Below are 13705 nucleotides of genomic sequence, written 5' to 3'. Positions count from 1 at the left end.
ACTTACATATATAAATACATTTATATATATATATATATATATATATATATATATATTTGTGTGTGTGTATATATGTGTGTGTGTGTGTGTGTGTGTGTGTGTGTGTATATATATATATATATATATATATATATATATATATATCTTAAAATACCTATTATGGCCAAAAGAAGTCTTCAGAAAATAAAGTGCAAACTTTAAAAATCTTCAGTAGTAGAAATGCTCTCAAAAGTTCACACTAAGAAACCACTGAACCCATATGTTTTTATTCTCTTTTTAAAAAACTCTGTGTAAAATCTGGGATGGAAAGAAAATGACTCTGCCATAAAAAGCATTTCATTTCTCATCTTACAGATACATACACACTCTTGAGTCTCACCGACAAGTTTGCATTATCTTTGAGATGTCTTCTGTTACTTGATCTTTGTCTGAGAGAAGCAGCTATGGTTCATTAACATAAGGGTGCACATCTGCATGTGTCCACTACATATTACACTTGAACTGAAATAAAATCTTATTTGAAGATTGGCACTACCTGGAATGTAAGATATGATAATTGTAAAAATTCAACAAAGAAAGGATAGCTCTAGTATTATTTATGCTAATTCAAAGCAAATATGAATTTCAATGGTACTCAGGGAATAGTCCATAGACTTATTCACTGCCAACTTTATTTCTAAAATATACAACATTATATATATATATATATATATATATATATATGTATGTGTGTGTGTGTGTGTGTGTGTGTGTGTATGTGTGAAATTATATTATTTGTGTGTGTGTACACATGCGCACACATACATACCTAGCAACTTTTCAACTAAATGAGAAAAACATTTCGTATTTATCAGTGCTGGTTGAGTGCTACATGTAAGCATTTTCCATTCAAGTCACATTCCTTTTCTTATTGGTCTCTTTTCCTGACAGTGGAGAATACCATGGATATCATTCTTGTAAAAACATTTCTCTGCAATTTCTCATAAGAGTGAGCTAAAAGTGAAAAATCTCCACCACTCTGCTATTCCTACTTAGCAACAGCAGTCATGTGAATTTGTGCCAGTTTCAGAGTTGCCAAATTTCACTTAACAAAACTCTATCATATCCATTCTTTTACCAGTGGCCCACCATTTCTTAAACAAAACCACTGCCTCTCATCCTCTCTCTACTCCCATTACCTTTATTAGTAACAATAACCAATTAATGCCAGCCTTGGGGGTTTAGTTATATTCATCAAGTACTTAGTTAGTGCTTTCATATTAGCCAGACACCACTCTGTACTCTACAAAAATCAGTATGATTAATAGCTCTAGAAGGTAGGCATCATAACTGTCCTCTTATAGATGAAAAAGCTGAGCAACATGCAATTAGGTACCTTGCCCAGGATCACACAGCTAGTAAATGAAATGCTCTCTAAGTTCATGTTAAGAAACCACTGAACCCATATGTTTTTATTCTCTTTTTTAAAAATCTAGGATTTTAAAAGATCTAGGATTAGAACTCAAATAACCTGGCCCTAGTCTGGGAATCATCATCACAGTAAGGGGGGAACAAGTCTAATTTGAGAATATATTAAAAAAATAAAATATGCAATTTTACCCTTTCCATAACCCTTATTATTATGTCCCAGTCCTTGAAATATATTATTACTAAACCTGAAAAACCACCGGAAAAGTACAAGCTATTTTCCCCAAGATACACAGATGGAGGCTCAGAGAGTGACATCCTTCCAGCACTGGGAGAGCTATAACTAGAACCCGGGAAGGGCTGGCTCCAAAGTTTCTGCTTTTTTCAAAATGCTTTTTGCCTCTCTCGTCACCCTAAGAAGAAAAAAGGGACTTTTTTTTCATTAATATAGCGATTTGCAATGTTAAAAATGCTGTCCCTAGATCCAGTCCACACCCCTGGGCTAATACCTTGAAGGTTTTATTTCGAGACCAGCCTTCCCCAGAGGCTTCCATTTTTCTTCAGAACACCATTCCCTGAGGATTTGTGTCAGCATGAGAGTAGACACTGTACTTTAGTGCTTTATGCAGAGTTGATGAAATGACCAAAAATAAATATAGGACAGTGACTAAAACAAGGACATTTCTATGAGTAAAATTATACTTCCTCAACTAAAAGAACCAAAGATGCCTAACATAAGGAAAATTCCACTGTCCCTCATCCTCAGACACTATTTTCAAAATGCTGACTAAAATTTGAGTTGCCTGGGTGATTTCTGGAAATCCAAACACTTGGTTAGAGTAAAGTAAATTATGTGAATGGAGAATGCTTTAGATTATATCTAAAGCTTTATAGGCATGCTTTAGTATGGGCATGCTTTGGAACTCGGAAGTCAGTCTAACACTAACTCTTAAACTCCTTTAAACTTCAGCTGCTAAGGTTGCCACTCAGCATTTAGATAATGCTTCCAGAGATGAGAATAATTTAACTTCACGCAAGGAAGACAAAGCATATACTCCCCTTTTTACATTTGTGGAGATTTTTGAAATCGGTACTTAGCTCCCAATGAATGTGGTACATTCAAAGGAGAATGTGATCTTTTTTTTTTTTTTTTTTTAATATTTTATTTCTTAGTTTTTGGCAGACACAACATCTTTGTTTGTATGTGTTGCTGAGGATCGAACCTGGGCCGCACGCATGCCAGACAGGCGCGCTACCACTTGAGCCACATCCCCAGCCCCAAGAGAATGTGATCTTAAATAAGTAATATGGACTGATATGAGAAAGAAGATAATGACTCAAAATGGGATGCCTCTGATCCAGCTTACAGGAGGGATCTAAAAATAGTCAAATTCAAATTGAAGAAGCATAAAATAGAATGGTGGTTGCCAGGGACTGGAGGGAGGGAGAAATGGAGAATTATTTGTTATACAAGATGAGTAAGTTCTAAAGATCTATTGTATAATATAATACTTAAATAGTTTACAATATGACATTGTATACTTTAATATGTTAAGGAGACAAGTCTCCAGTGAAGTGTGCTTGCACACACACACACAAAAAAAAAAAAATCAACAAAAAATGAAATGTTTGGAGGTGATGGATATACTTAGTTGTCATGATAGAATCTCAGGTATACACATATGTCAAAACCCATCAAGATGTAAACTTCTAAAAGCTACCAATAACGTGAGGAATTTTTTTGTATCAATTTTACCTCAATAAATCTAAAATTAAAAATAAAAAAATAAAAATGAGCTGCCCTATGACCTTAGACCTAAAGGAAATAATATAAATGAATAAGTAGGTAAACTGTTTATTTTGATTAATAGCTGAACACAGCATGATATAAGGAAACATTCTTCAAGGGCTTTCTGCTCCTGTCTCTATCACTTTTCTAATGTAGTCTGCTTCACATTACTGTAGACCATAACATGCACCAAGTACCATGAATAAATTTAAAAAAATAAATTAAAATTTAAAAATAAGAGATATACAACCCTTGCCTTCAAAAGTCTTTAAACTTTATATTAAGGTCAATGGAAAAAGCAATTATTTTAAGTCCATTAATGTAATAACTCCTTATCTTCAGATGTATGGATTCTTATTTGACTAGTAAACATTTAAATTCTTAAAAATTCATGAAAAATAATGTATTCAACAGGTAAATCATAAATAGACAAGGCAAAAGACCAACCATCATTTGAAAGAGTATTCTGTATCACTAGAATAAAAAGTAAAATTAAAATACAGTATTACTTTTTGTCTAGAAGATTTTCAAAGGCTTAAAAGATGAAAATAATTCCAGTAAATTGATACTCCACTAATGGAAGGGCAACCTAACAGTAATCCTGGAAGTTATATCAACACCCTTAAAAGCATTCCCAGGGACTTGCTCTTCTGGCAAAGAAAGACAAGTTTGTGGTACACCAACATTCCCAACAAGAACCACCAGTATACCAAATAGTTTTGATAATCCTCTTTGAAGACATCTAAGAGCTCCAAAGCAGGGCAAGACTTGAGAGGACAAGACCTCAGGGAGAAGAATATGGAAAGGTATGGTAGCACTGTTATCTATGATACTTGTCCCCCGAGTCATGAGCCAATTCTAAAACGCCAGCTAAGAGGTTTTCTCAAGGCAGCTGAGAAGCTATGAGCCTGAAAAGTGGCAGCTGAGAGGCTTAAAGGTAGCTGAGAAGCTTGAAAGTTGGACAAAAGAGGCTGCTGAGAGGTGAGAAGCTGAACCCAAGGGGTTGGAAGCTGGGGTCAGTACTCTTGGGAGGAGACAGCAACGACTTCTGAAGGACTTCACTCTTGGAACAGGCACAGACAGAAATTGAACTGGCCTCACAACAACCAAACACTAACCTCTAATTAGCTTAAGTGTCTTCTTCATCTTAAGTTTCCTAATAGAATTTATTTGTAAAACTCAAACAGGATGTCAAAAGCACTTGCTATAAAGGAAAGATGGATAAGTTGATCAGAAAGCATCATTACAAGAACGAAAAGGCAAGGTGACAGAGGCAGAAGTGCAACCACAAAACTAATAAAGGTCTCACACCTTGGAAATACACTCTTTAAATATCAGTAAATTTGTACAAAAAAGACAGACAATCCAGTTGAAATATGAGCAAAGAAACTGAACAAAAACCTCCCAAAGATATCCAAATAACCAGAGAATAAACAAAAACCATGTTATACCTAAAGGGGTTTTCCCTCAGGGTTCTCGGAAATGCAAATAAAATTCTCAAAAGACACAGAATCCAAAAGAATGGCTAAACCTTAGTGCTAAACAACAGTAGAAAATATTGAGGAGGTGGTACAAATATAACTTTCACATATTGTTTTGGGAGTGTAAATTGGTAACTGTGTTTTGCCATTTCTGGTCATTTTGTAGTCAAGCCTACTCTAACACACCAATCTCACTCCAGAGAAAATCTGTATGGAACAAAGTGCACACATTGGGCACCAAAAGTCAAGTACAAGTATATTCCTAGCAGTACTGTTTTAAATAACCAAATATTGGAACAGGAGAAATGTTTATCAATAGTAGATCTGATAAATCAACGTGAACTATTCATATAATGAAATGAGACATAAGTATGAAGATAAACAAACTACTGCAACACACCAAATGAATGAATCTCACAAAAGGCACAGACACATAAATATAATATTTGATTTACATAAAATTCAAACACTGGCAATATTAATTTATAGTGTTAGTAGTTACCTTTGGGGAAGAGTAGAATTAATGAGAATGAAGGGACTTCTGGGAGGTTCTATGAGCTCCTGGGATGCTATAATGGTTTCTCTTGATCTGTGTAATAGTTATACATATGTATTCATTTTGTATTCAAATTTCAATGAGCTATGTCCTTATGAATTGTGCATTTTCCTGTCTGTATGTGAAACTTAAACAAAAGCTCATTTAAAACAGATATATTAAAACTTTCAAAAATTTTACTTTTCAGAGGTGGATGCACAGCTGGTGAAAGTGGATTTTAATTTGATTTCACCAGAAGTAAAAGTGTTACTTCAAATAAAAAAAGGCAAATTTGAGGAGTCAAAGATAATGGGGGCTGAATAACACTGCTACATCTTTTAAGGTTGTCACAACCATGTACATAATATATGAAAAGGTCAGAAGAGGAAGATAAAGTAACACAGGGCAGTACCTCTGTGGCTAATTCAAGCATCTACAAAAAGCCTGACTGACTGTCTTATTCACTTTTCTGTTGCTGTAACGGAAGTCCCATAGGCTGAGGGTGTAGCTAAATGGTAGAGTGCTTGCTCAGCATGTGAGGGTCTCTGGATTGGATCCCCAGCACTTCAAAAAAAAAAAAAAAAAAAAACATTAATTGAAAAATAAAGAAAAAAAGAACTAAAACAAAAAAGGAAATATTTTATAATATTCTTTAAACATTTATATAGTTAAAATACATATAAAATATTCCAGATCTTGGATCAGGCAAATAATTTATATATGGCACAAAACAACAAAATATAAAAGAAAAATCATTGGTAAACTGGCCATAATTGAAACTCAAAAATTTTGTGTTTCAGAAAGCATTAAGAAAATGAAAAGTAATTGATTAGAAGTATTTGTAAAACGTATTTAATAAAAAACTTGCATCCAAACCTACAAAGAATATTTGTAACTCAAGAATATTAAAATAGTCCAATCAAAATTGAATAAAATGTGTTAATAGACAAATAAGAATATATATATATAAAGGACTAATAAGCACATGAAAGAATGTGCAACATCACCATCATCACATTAGGAAAATGCATATTAAAATCACAAAGAGACACTATACCCACTAGAGTAGCTATAATAAATAGCCACTTTAATAAATTAATAGAAATATATTTTACATTTCAAAAAATTTATGCCACTTGGCAAAATTATTAAACACTAATAAATAATAATAAATAATATTATAAACTCTATAATAAATAAGATAGATGACAATAAATGTTTGAAAGGGGATGGAGAAACAGTAACTTTCTAACACTGCTAATGGGAATGTAAGATGGTAGAAATTCTCTGAAGAAGTTTGGCAGTTTCTCTAAAAAGTTAAAACGTTAAATTCTAATACAAAACAAAAGTTCTGATCCTGATATTTGCCCAAAAGAAATAAAAATGTATCTCCACATAAAGACTTGCACGTAAATGATCATAGCAGCATTATTCATAATAATCCCCAAATTGGTCCATTAATTGGTGAATGAATAGACAAAATGTAGTATATCAATACAATGGAATACTGTTCAACAATAAAAAGGAATAAATTTCTGATACATGCTACATTATAGATGAATGTCAAAAATATGCTAAGCAAAGAAAATCAGTCACAAGAAATCACATATTATATAATCCCATTTATTTGAAGTGTTTATAGAGACAGTAAGTAGATTAATGGTTACCTGGGACCATGGATGGGAGTATTAACTGTTAATGGGAATGAATGATCTTATGGGGGGGCAGAGTGTGTAGAAAATGTTCCAAATCAATTATTGGATGGTTATGCCACTTGGTAAAATAAATAAAAATTAATAAAATGCCTAATTTTTTTGAAATGCAAAATAAATTTCCATTAAGCTGTTAAAATTTTTTCATGTACATGATGGCAAGAAATCAGAACCAATATAAAGGTTCACTTTTAAGGAAACAGAAAAGACTATGAAACAGTATGTACAGACTATATTCTAGGGCTGGGGCTGTAGTTCAATGGCAGAGCTCTTGACTAGCATGCAGAGCTCTTGACTAGTTGAACCCAGTGAGGCACAGGGTTCAACTCGCAGCACCAAATAAAAATATACAAATAAAATAAAGGCATTCTGTCCATCTACAACTATATATATATGCGTGTGTGTGTGTATGTGTGTGTGTGTGTGTACAAACACACACATATGTATATATATATATATATATATATATATATATATATATATGCTAGTTTTTTTAAATTTTAAAAAAGTATTAGAAAGAAACATACCAAAATATTAACAAATATTTCTGATCAGTAATTTATTGTGATACATTTTTTCTCACTTTCCTATATTTTCCAAATATTGTAAAATGTGCTTAAATTTTCTCATATTCAGAGAAAAATTTCTTCTTCAATATTTTAATATATTACTGAAATACATTTTAATATTACTTTTCAAAGAATATGACATTTCTTAAAAAATAAAAATTGGGGGGCTGGGGTTGTGGCTCAGTGGTAAGAGCACTTGCCTCTCACGTGAGAGACCCTGAGTTCGATCCTCAGCACCACATAAAAATAAACAAACAAAATAAAGATATTGTGTTCATTTATAACTAAAAAAATATTTGAAAAAAAAAATAAAAATTTCTATTCCTTAGAAGAGACATTAAAGAAGCAAAACAAGCACTCACCTGTGTACTTCATTATGCCCATGATGCATGGGTAGAAAAAAATACAGTATTTAAAGATTTAGAAGCTGATGACAAGGAGGAACTACTGAAACATACCTAATCAGTTAAGCAACTGTTACTGTTATATAAGAAATGTAATTTCATCAGTCTGTTACAAACAGAGAAGAACAGAATTTTTGTTTTCCCCAAAGCACAAAATGTAAATATATTTATCTAGTCACTTCTTTTAAAAGCACCCCATATTTCCTAAGACTATTTATCTAATAAGCTAAATATCTGTGCCTATCTTTTCATATTAATCTCTAGATCACCTCTTTGGTTCCCACACTACCCCATCAAAATCTATGCTATTTTATAAGAAAGAAAAAAACAAAATCTGCTTATTTTTATCATTTTTGTGTAATTCCACAACAGTCTTTGTTTTGTTTTGTTTAAATTCACCTTACAGTCAATCTGAATTTCTGGGTACACCTCAGCTTGTCACTCCAATTTCTTAAATTGTCCCTTAGCAAATCTCTAACCCACTAATCCCATATGCCTATCTACATGAGGGTTACACATTTAACTTCCACTTAATAGTAACAAACTTGGCACATGTTTCCAAGACTTCAAAATTAGCTGTCTAATCAAAACTAAATGCTTTTTGCTTCATACTGATGTTTCTTTTAAAATACTAGCACTGTCTTCTCCGTTGTATCTCATAACAAATGATTTTTAGAATAAAAACTTAGGGCCACAATTCTATCTATTGAGCATGTCCAAGTACTTCCTCCAGATGCCCACCTTGGCAGTAGTCACAGTGCCTGAGCAGGTTACTTAATCCCAGTGCCTTGTTCCTCACCAGGAAAAAATGGAGATTATCATTGTAAGACTGAGCTCTTGAAGCTATTATAAGGAGTAACATGTAGTGCTCAACAAGTACAAGCTAGCACTTAGGCCAGAGAAGGAAACCATATCCTCCAGACCAAAACTGCAACCACATTTAGGATTCTACTCCTTCTTGAACATGACTATTTTTCGATGCCTCACCTCAGACTGAGTTGAAACCTGTTTCTCACTTCAAGATTCTACAACTGTGAATTTGATACCTATGCTTCTCTTCCTCTAACCTCCTTTATTTCAGAAAAGTGACTTAATAGATTTTCTAGAAATGTCCTACAACTGTGCCTAATGTATTCCTGTACCTCCAGATAGAACTGTAGTGTGGCTTACTTTGTTTTTCATAACAACATTTTCTGTTGCTGATTATGATTATCCCTGAAAGTGCCAGACAAGCAATTCAACAAATGTACTTCAGGCATCAACCTTGTATCAGGCGCATGCTAGTTGTTTGACATTCTTCTTTGACATGCTTTCTACTAAAACGTGTGGGATGCACATGTATATCTCTTTCCTCCCACACATGCAGACAATGTCTCTATCTGAGATACTTCAAGCATAATCTCTTGGTATAACAGACATGTCTCGTACACTCCCTATCTCACCATCCCACCTCATTCCCATCAACTGGGCACATTTTTTTTTTTTTTTTTTTTTTGCCATGGTATAATAGAAATCTCATAGGATGAGACTCAAAAGACCTTCACAGCTGGGCGTGGTGGTGCATGCCTGTTAATCCCAGCAGCTCAGGAGGCTGAGGCAGGAGATTCACAAGTTCAAAGCCAGCTCAACAACTTTGCAAGGGCCTGAGCAACTTAATGAGACCCTGCCTCAAAATAAAAAAAATAAAAAGGGCTGAGGATGTAGGTCAGCGTTTAAGCACCCCTGGATTCAATCTCTGGTTAAAACCAAAAAAAAGGACCTTCAACATCATCATAGCCCCTCAATTAATTTCGTATCGTATATACAACAGTCAGCTATATATTATATATATATATATATATATATATATATATGTGTGTGTGTGTGTGTGTGTGTGTGTATGTTATATATATGTATATAACATCATATATTATACACACAAGAATCGGCCATATATATGATATGATACATATGTGTGTGTGTGTGTATGTGTGTGTGTGTGTATGTGTGTGTATATATATATATATATATATATATATATATATATATATATATATGGTTAACTGTTGTAATACAATATATAAAAATACATACATATGTATCTTTTGTTGAAAAAAAATCGAAGGATGGATCCTTGGTCCATTGGTCCTGTGGTATATAAATGTAATTCAATATCATAGCAAATTCCAATAACAAATGCAAGGGAAAATACAAAATTACTAAATCTTTTTCATAAAATAATGAAATTATTTCAGAAAATAATGCAAGAGAGAACAAAACTAAAGATCAGTCTGCTTTTTGTATACCACTTTAAAATAGGATTGCTGAACAACATTGCTGACTTATCCTCAGAAATAATGGCAAATCTGTTTTGACCCTGACTTACTGCATGATCAAAATAATTCTGGTTAACTTGGGAGGCTTTGAAAAATCTAAAAGTCATATTTAAAACAATTCAAATTCAAAAATCTATGCAATAAGTCTTTCGTTTTAGTATTCTAAGCATTTAGTAGATAAAATCAAGGAAACAGCCAGGCGTGGTGGCATATGGCTATACTCCTAGCAGCTCAGGAGGCTGAGACAGGAGAATTGCAAGTTCAAAGCCAGCCTCAGCAATGATAAGGACTTAAGCAACTCGGTGAGAACCTTTGTCTCTTAACTACGTTGCCCTCACTCTCAGTCTTTTACTATGCTGTCCATATATACAATATAAACCTTTGACATATACTTTTCCACTTGACTTCTACACTTATTTACAGTTATTTCCTCCCGTCAACAACAACAACAACAACAACAAAATTATAGGCTATATGTTATCTAAAATGCTTGGAACAAGAAGGACTTTGGATTTTGGAATTTTTCAGATTTTAAAATATTTTGAAACCTGAAGTCAGACATATATCAAAATCTGTAACTTTCGGAGCTCCGTGATGCTCAGAAAGTTTTGAATTTCTGAGCATTTTGGATTTGAAAATTTCCAATAGGATGCTCATTTGTGTTAGGCACCTGCTCTAAACCAGCTCTGACTAAGTACTGCATTCAGTGAGGAATAAAAGAGAAGTATGTCCTGATTTTAAATAACTTACAAGCCAAGTGGGGAGACTCACACCAAACACACAGTAACCACTGTGTTACACCATATGTATATACTGTGAAGAAAAACCCAGGATGCTCTAAGAGGAGAAAACATAATTAATCATTTATGTGTATCTATATTTTTTTGTGACATTCTCAAAATTTCATTCTCTAAGATAGCATGATATCAAGCAAGATGAATCCAAAGATTAGAGTGTTTTGGTTTCCAAGTTACAGGGTTTTTTTTATTCTGGTTTATTTTTTGGTGGGGAATGGGTGGGAAAGAGTGGTCACAGGAAGTAAGAGAAAGAAATAAGGATGAAAAGCAGAAGTCTTGCATTGTACTAAATAAAATTTTACAAAATTCATGTGGTCCTGAAACAAATATCTCCTAAAACTGAATTGGTGAATATTTAATGTTTCTTGGAATCTCACCAGCTGAAGAACTCTCTCTATTAAATCCTGTTATAAAGCAAGAGTTCAACTCTAAAAGTGACTTTGCCTTCTAAAACCATCCCATTTCTATTATTTCTAAATTTTAATATTCAAAGTTACTATGCATCAAATAATTGGGAAGGGTCACTGCAAGTAAAAAGGGCTACATATCTGTCATTGTAAATGCAAAGTACTGTATATAACTTCCCAATATAAACCCTGCTCACCTCTCTCCCAAAATACCTTGCCAAAGAAATTTTTTAAAGAAAATCTGCAATATTCATATTGAACCTTAAAAAAAGCCAAGGTGATAAAATAGCTGTATTTTAAACTCCAAAGAACAATTTCTCAAAAAGCTTCACAATATCACAAGGGGGAAAAGGTCCAGGGGACCCTTTTGTATGTCACTAGGTTCCCCACTGATTGTGTCATAAGTGACATTGCCATTCGTGTGATACCTGCCACTAGTCCTCTGTCCTCCACTCAGATGAAAGCATCACAGAAGCTCTGCCAGTTCACAAAGTGCTGATGCAACTGTCATGTGACAGGTAAAGCCAAAAACCCACAGGGAATTCACGGGTCAACACACAACAGACAGAAATTGCCTATGAAAGAGTGACTGTGTGTGTTACTGTGTGTGTGTGTGTGTGTGTGTGTGTGTGTACCCTCAATATACAAGTGGGTATATGTGTGTGTGTGTGTGTGTCTGCACTAAATGAACATTTAACAAAGGCAATAATCACTGCAAGAACATGGCCCAAATGTAGAGTTCACCTAATAGCTAATAAAACAAATGTGAAACTTCTTCTCATATACAGAATACTTATTATACTAGAATTGAGCAAGGAAAAAAAAACAGAATTTAACATAGATTGTGGGAGAGATCAGTGAAAGAATCAAGTCTCAAGTTCATATTAGATAAAAAAGAAAAGTCCTTTTCCTACAACAGCCACAACCTTAATCGATGCTGTATGTAGAATGGCTTTTGAAACTAGTATCCCCTATCTAACCACTAATGATGTAACCACAAGGACCTTTTTCTAGATATGAGTAAAGATCTTTCCACATTTAAGTTTAAGTTTGTGAGTTTCAGAGATCATTTCTATTCTGGTGTTTCTTTATGTAAGATGAGAAAAATTAGAACAAAAACACGACTTTAAAACTTAGAATGTCAGAGGAAAATTATTTCTTAAAAAGAGCATACAAAATAGTAAAAGCTTAATTTTCTCATTATCCAGTGATGGATAATCATCATTGATGAATGGAATAACTATCTAAAAGTAATCAAGCTAATTACTTCAGTTTCTTCTTATTATCATTAGGATTGAGATTCATTTTACCACTGTTCCTGTTTTATTACTAATTTGCAGTAACTGAGTTCTGATAGATATAAATGCTGAGGTTCTTAAACTCTTCCTATTTAACTGCTCATCACAACCAAGTCTGTACCCACTCTATACCATATTACATTGGATTAAAAGGAAAAAAAAAACTGAGTAAGTTTATGTTAGTCCATTTGGAGCTACTATAATAGAACACCAAAGACTGGCTAATTTATGGAGAGAAATTTACTTGGTTTATGGTTCTGGAGTCTGGAAGTCCAAAACTGAAGGGCTACATCTGGTCAGGGCCATGCTATGTCATCCCATGGTGCAAGGCAGAAAGGCAAGAGAGAACATATAGAAGAGACAGGGAGGGAGATAGAAAGTACAGGAGCCAGCAAGAGAGGATGAAACTTGCTTTTATAACAAACTGTCAAAAATAACACCAATTTAACCATAATAATATTAATCTATTCAGGAAAGCAAAGCCCTCAAGACCTAATCACCTGTCAAAGACTCTACCTCTGAATAACACTGCACTGGAGCTTAAGTTTCCAACCCATGAACTTTAGAGGACACATTAAACCACAGCAATGCTATGAGAAAAATAGAAGGAAAAAACTGAATGTTTTTAAAAATGTCTACCAAAATGTAGCCATTTGAAATAAGTACAGAATTACTCCTTTTCAAAAGTGAACCACTCAGAATAGCCCTGCAATTGGCATCTTTAAATTTTGAGAGTATAAACAAGGGCACTGCAGACCATGGGTGGCTTTTTAACATTCCCAGAAGTTTAAAGGAAAAGTTCGAGCCTGAAGCAATACAAAGCTACATGACTGGCTGTGCCTTTCAAGCTGGAAAATGAAACCAAATAGTTTAAAAGGTGTTATTTAGAAGCATTAACTTCCCAAAGAACAAAATATAAATGCGAAATGGCTATAGACAAAATGAAGTTTTAGTCTTAGTTAAGAGGAAGTGCTAATATCAATATCTTACC

General features: G+C 33.7%; 1 non-coding gene across 1 annotated transcript; it reads left to right on the top strand.

The window, feature by feature from the left end:
- Nucleotides 1-7661: 7661 nt before the first annotated feature.
- Trnae-cuc (transfer RNA glutamic acid (anticodon CUC)) lies at nucleotides 7662-7735 on the top strand. Its single transcript has one exon. It is a non-coding gene; the product is annotated as a tRNA-Glu (tRNA).
- The last annotated feature ends 5970 nt before the right edge of the window (nucleotides 7736-13705 follow it).

Source organism: Callospermophilus lateralis, chromosome 6 (assembly GCF_048772815.1).
Source record: "Callospermophilus lateralis isolate mCalLat2 chromosome 6, mCalLat2.hap1, whole genome shotgun sequence".
Taxonomy (NCBI): domain Eukaryota; kingdom Metazoa; phylum Chordata; class Mammalia; order Rodentia; family Sciuridae; genus Callospermophilus; species Callospermophilus lateralis.
The sequence above is the reverse complement of the archived record's forward strand: the minus strand, read 5'-3'. Positions and strand labels throughout refer to the sequence as shown.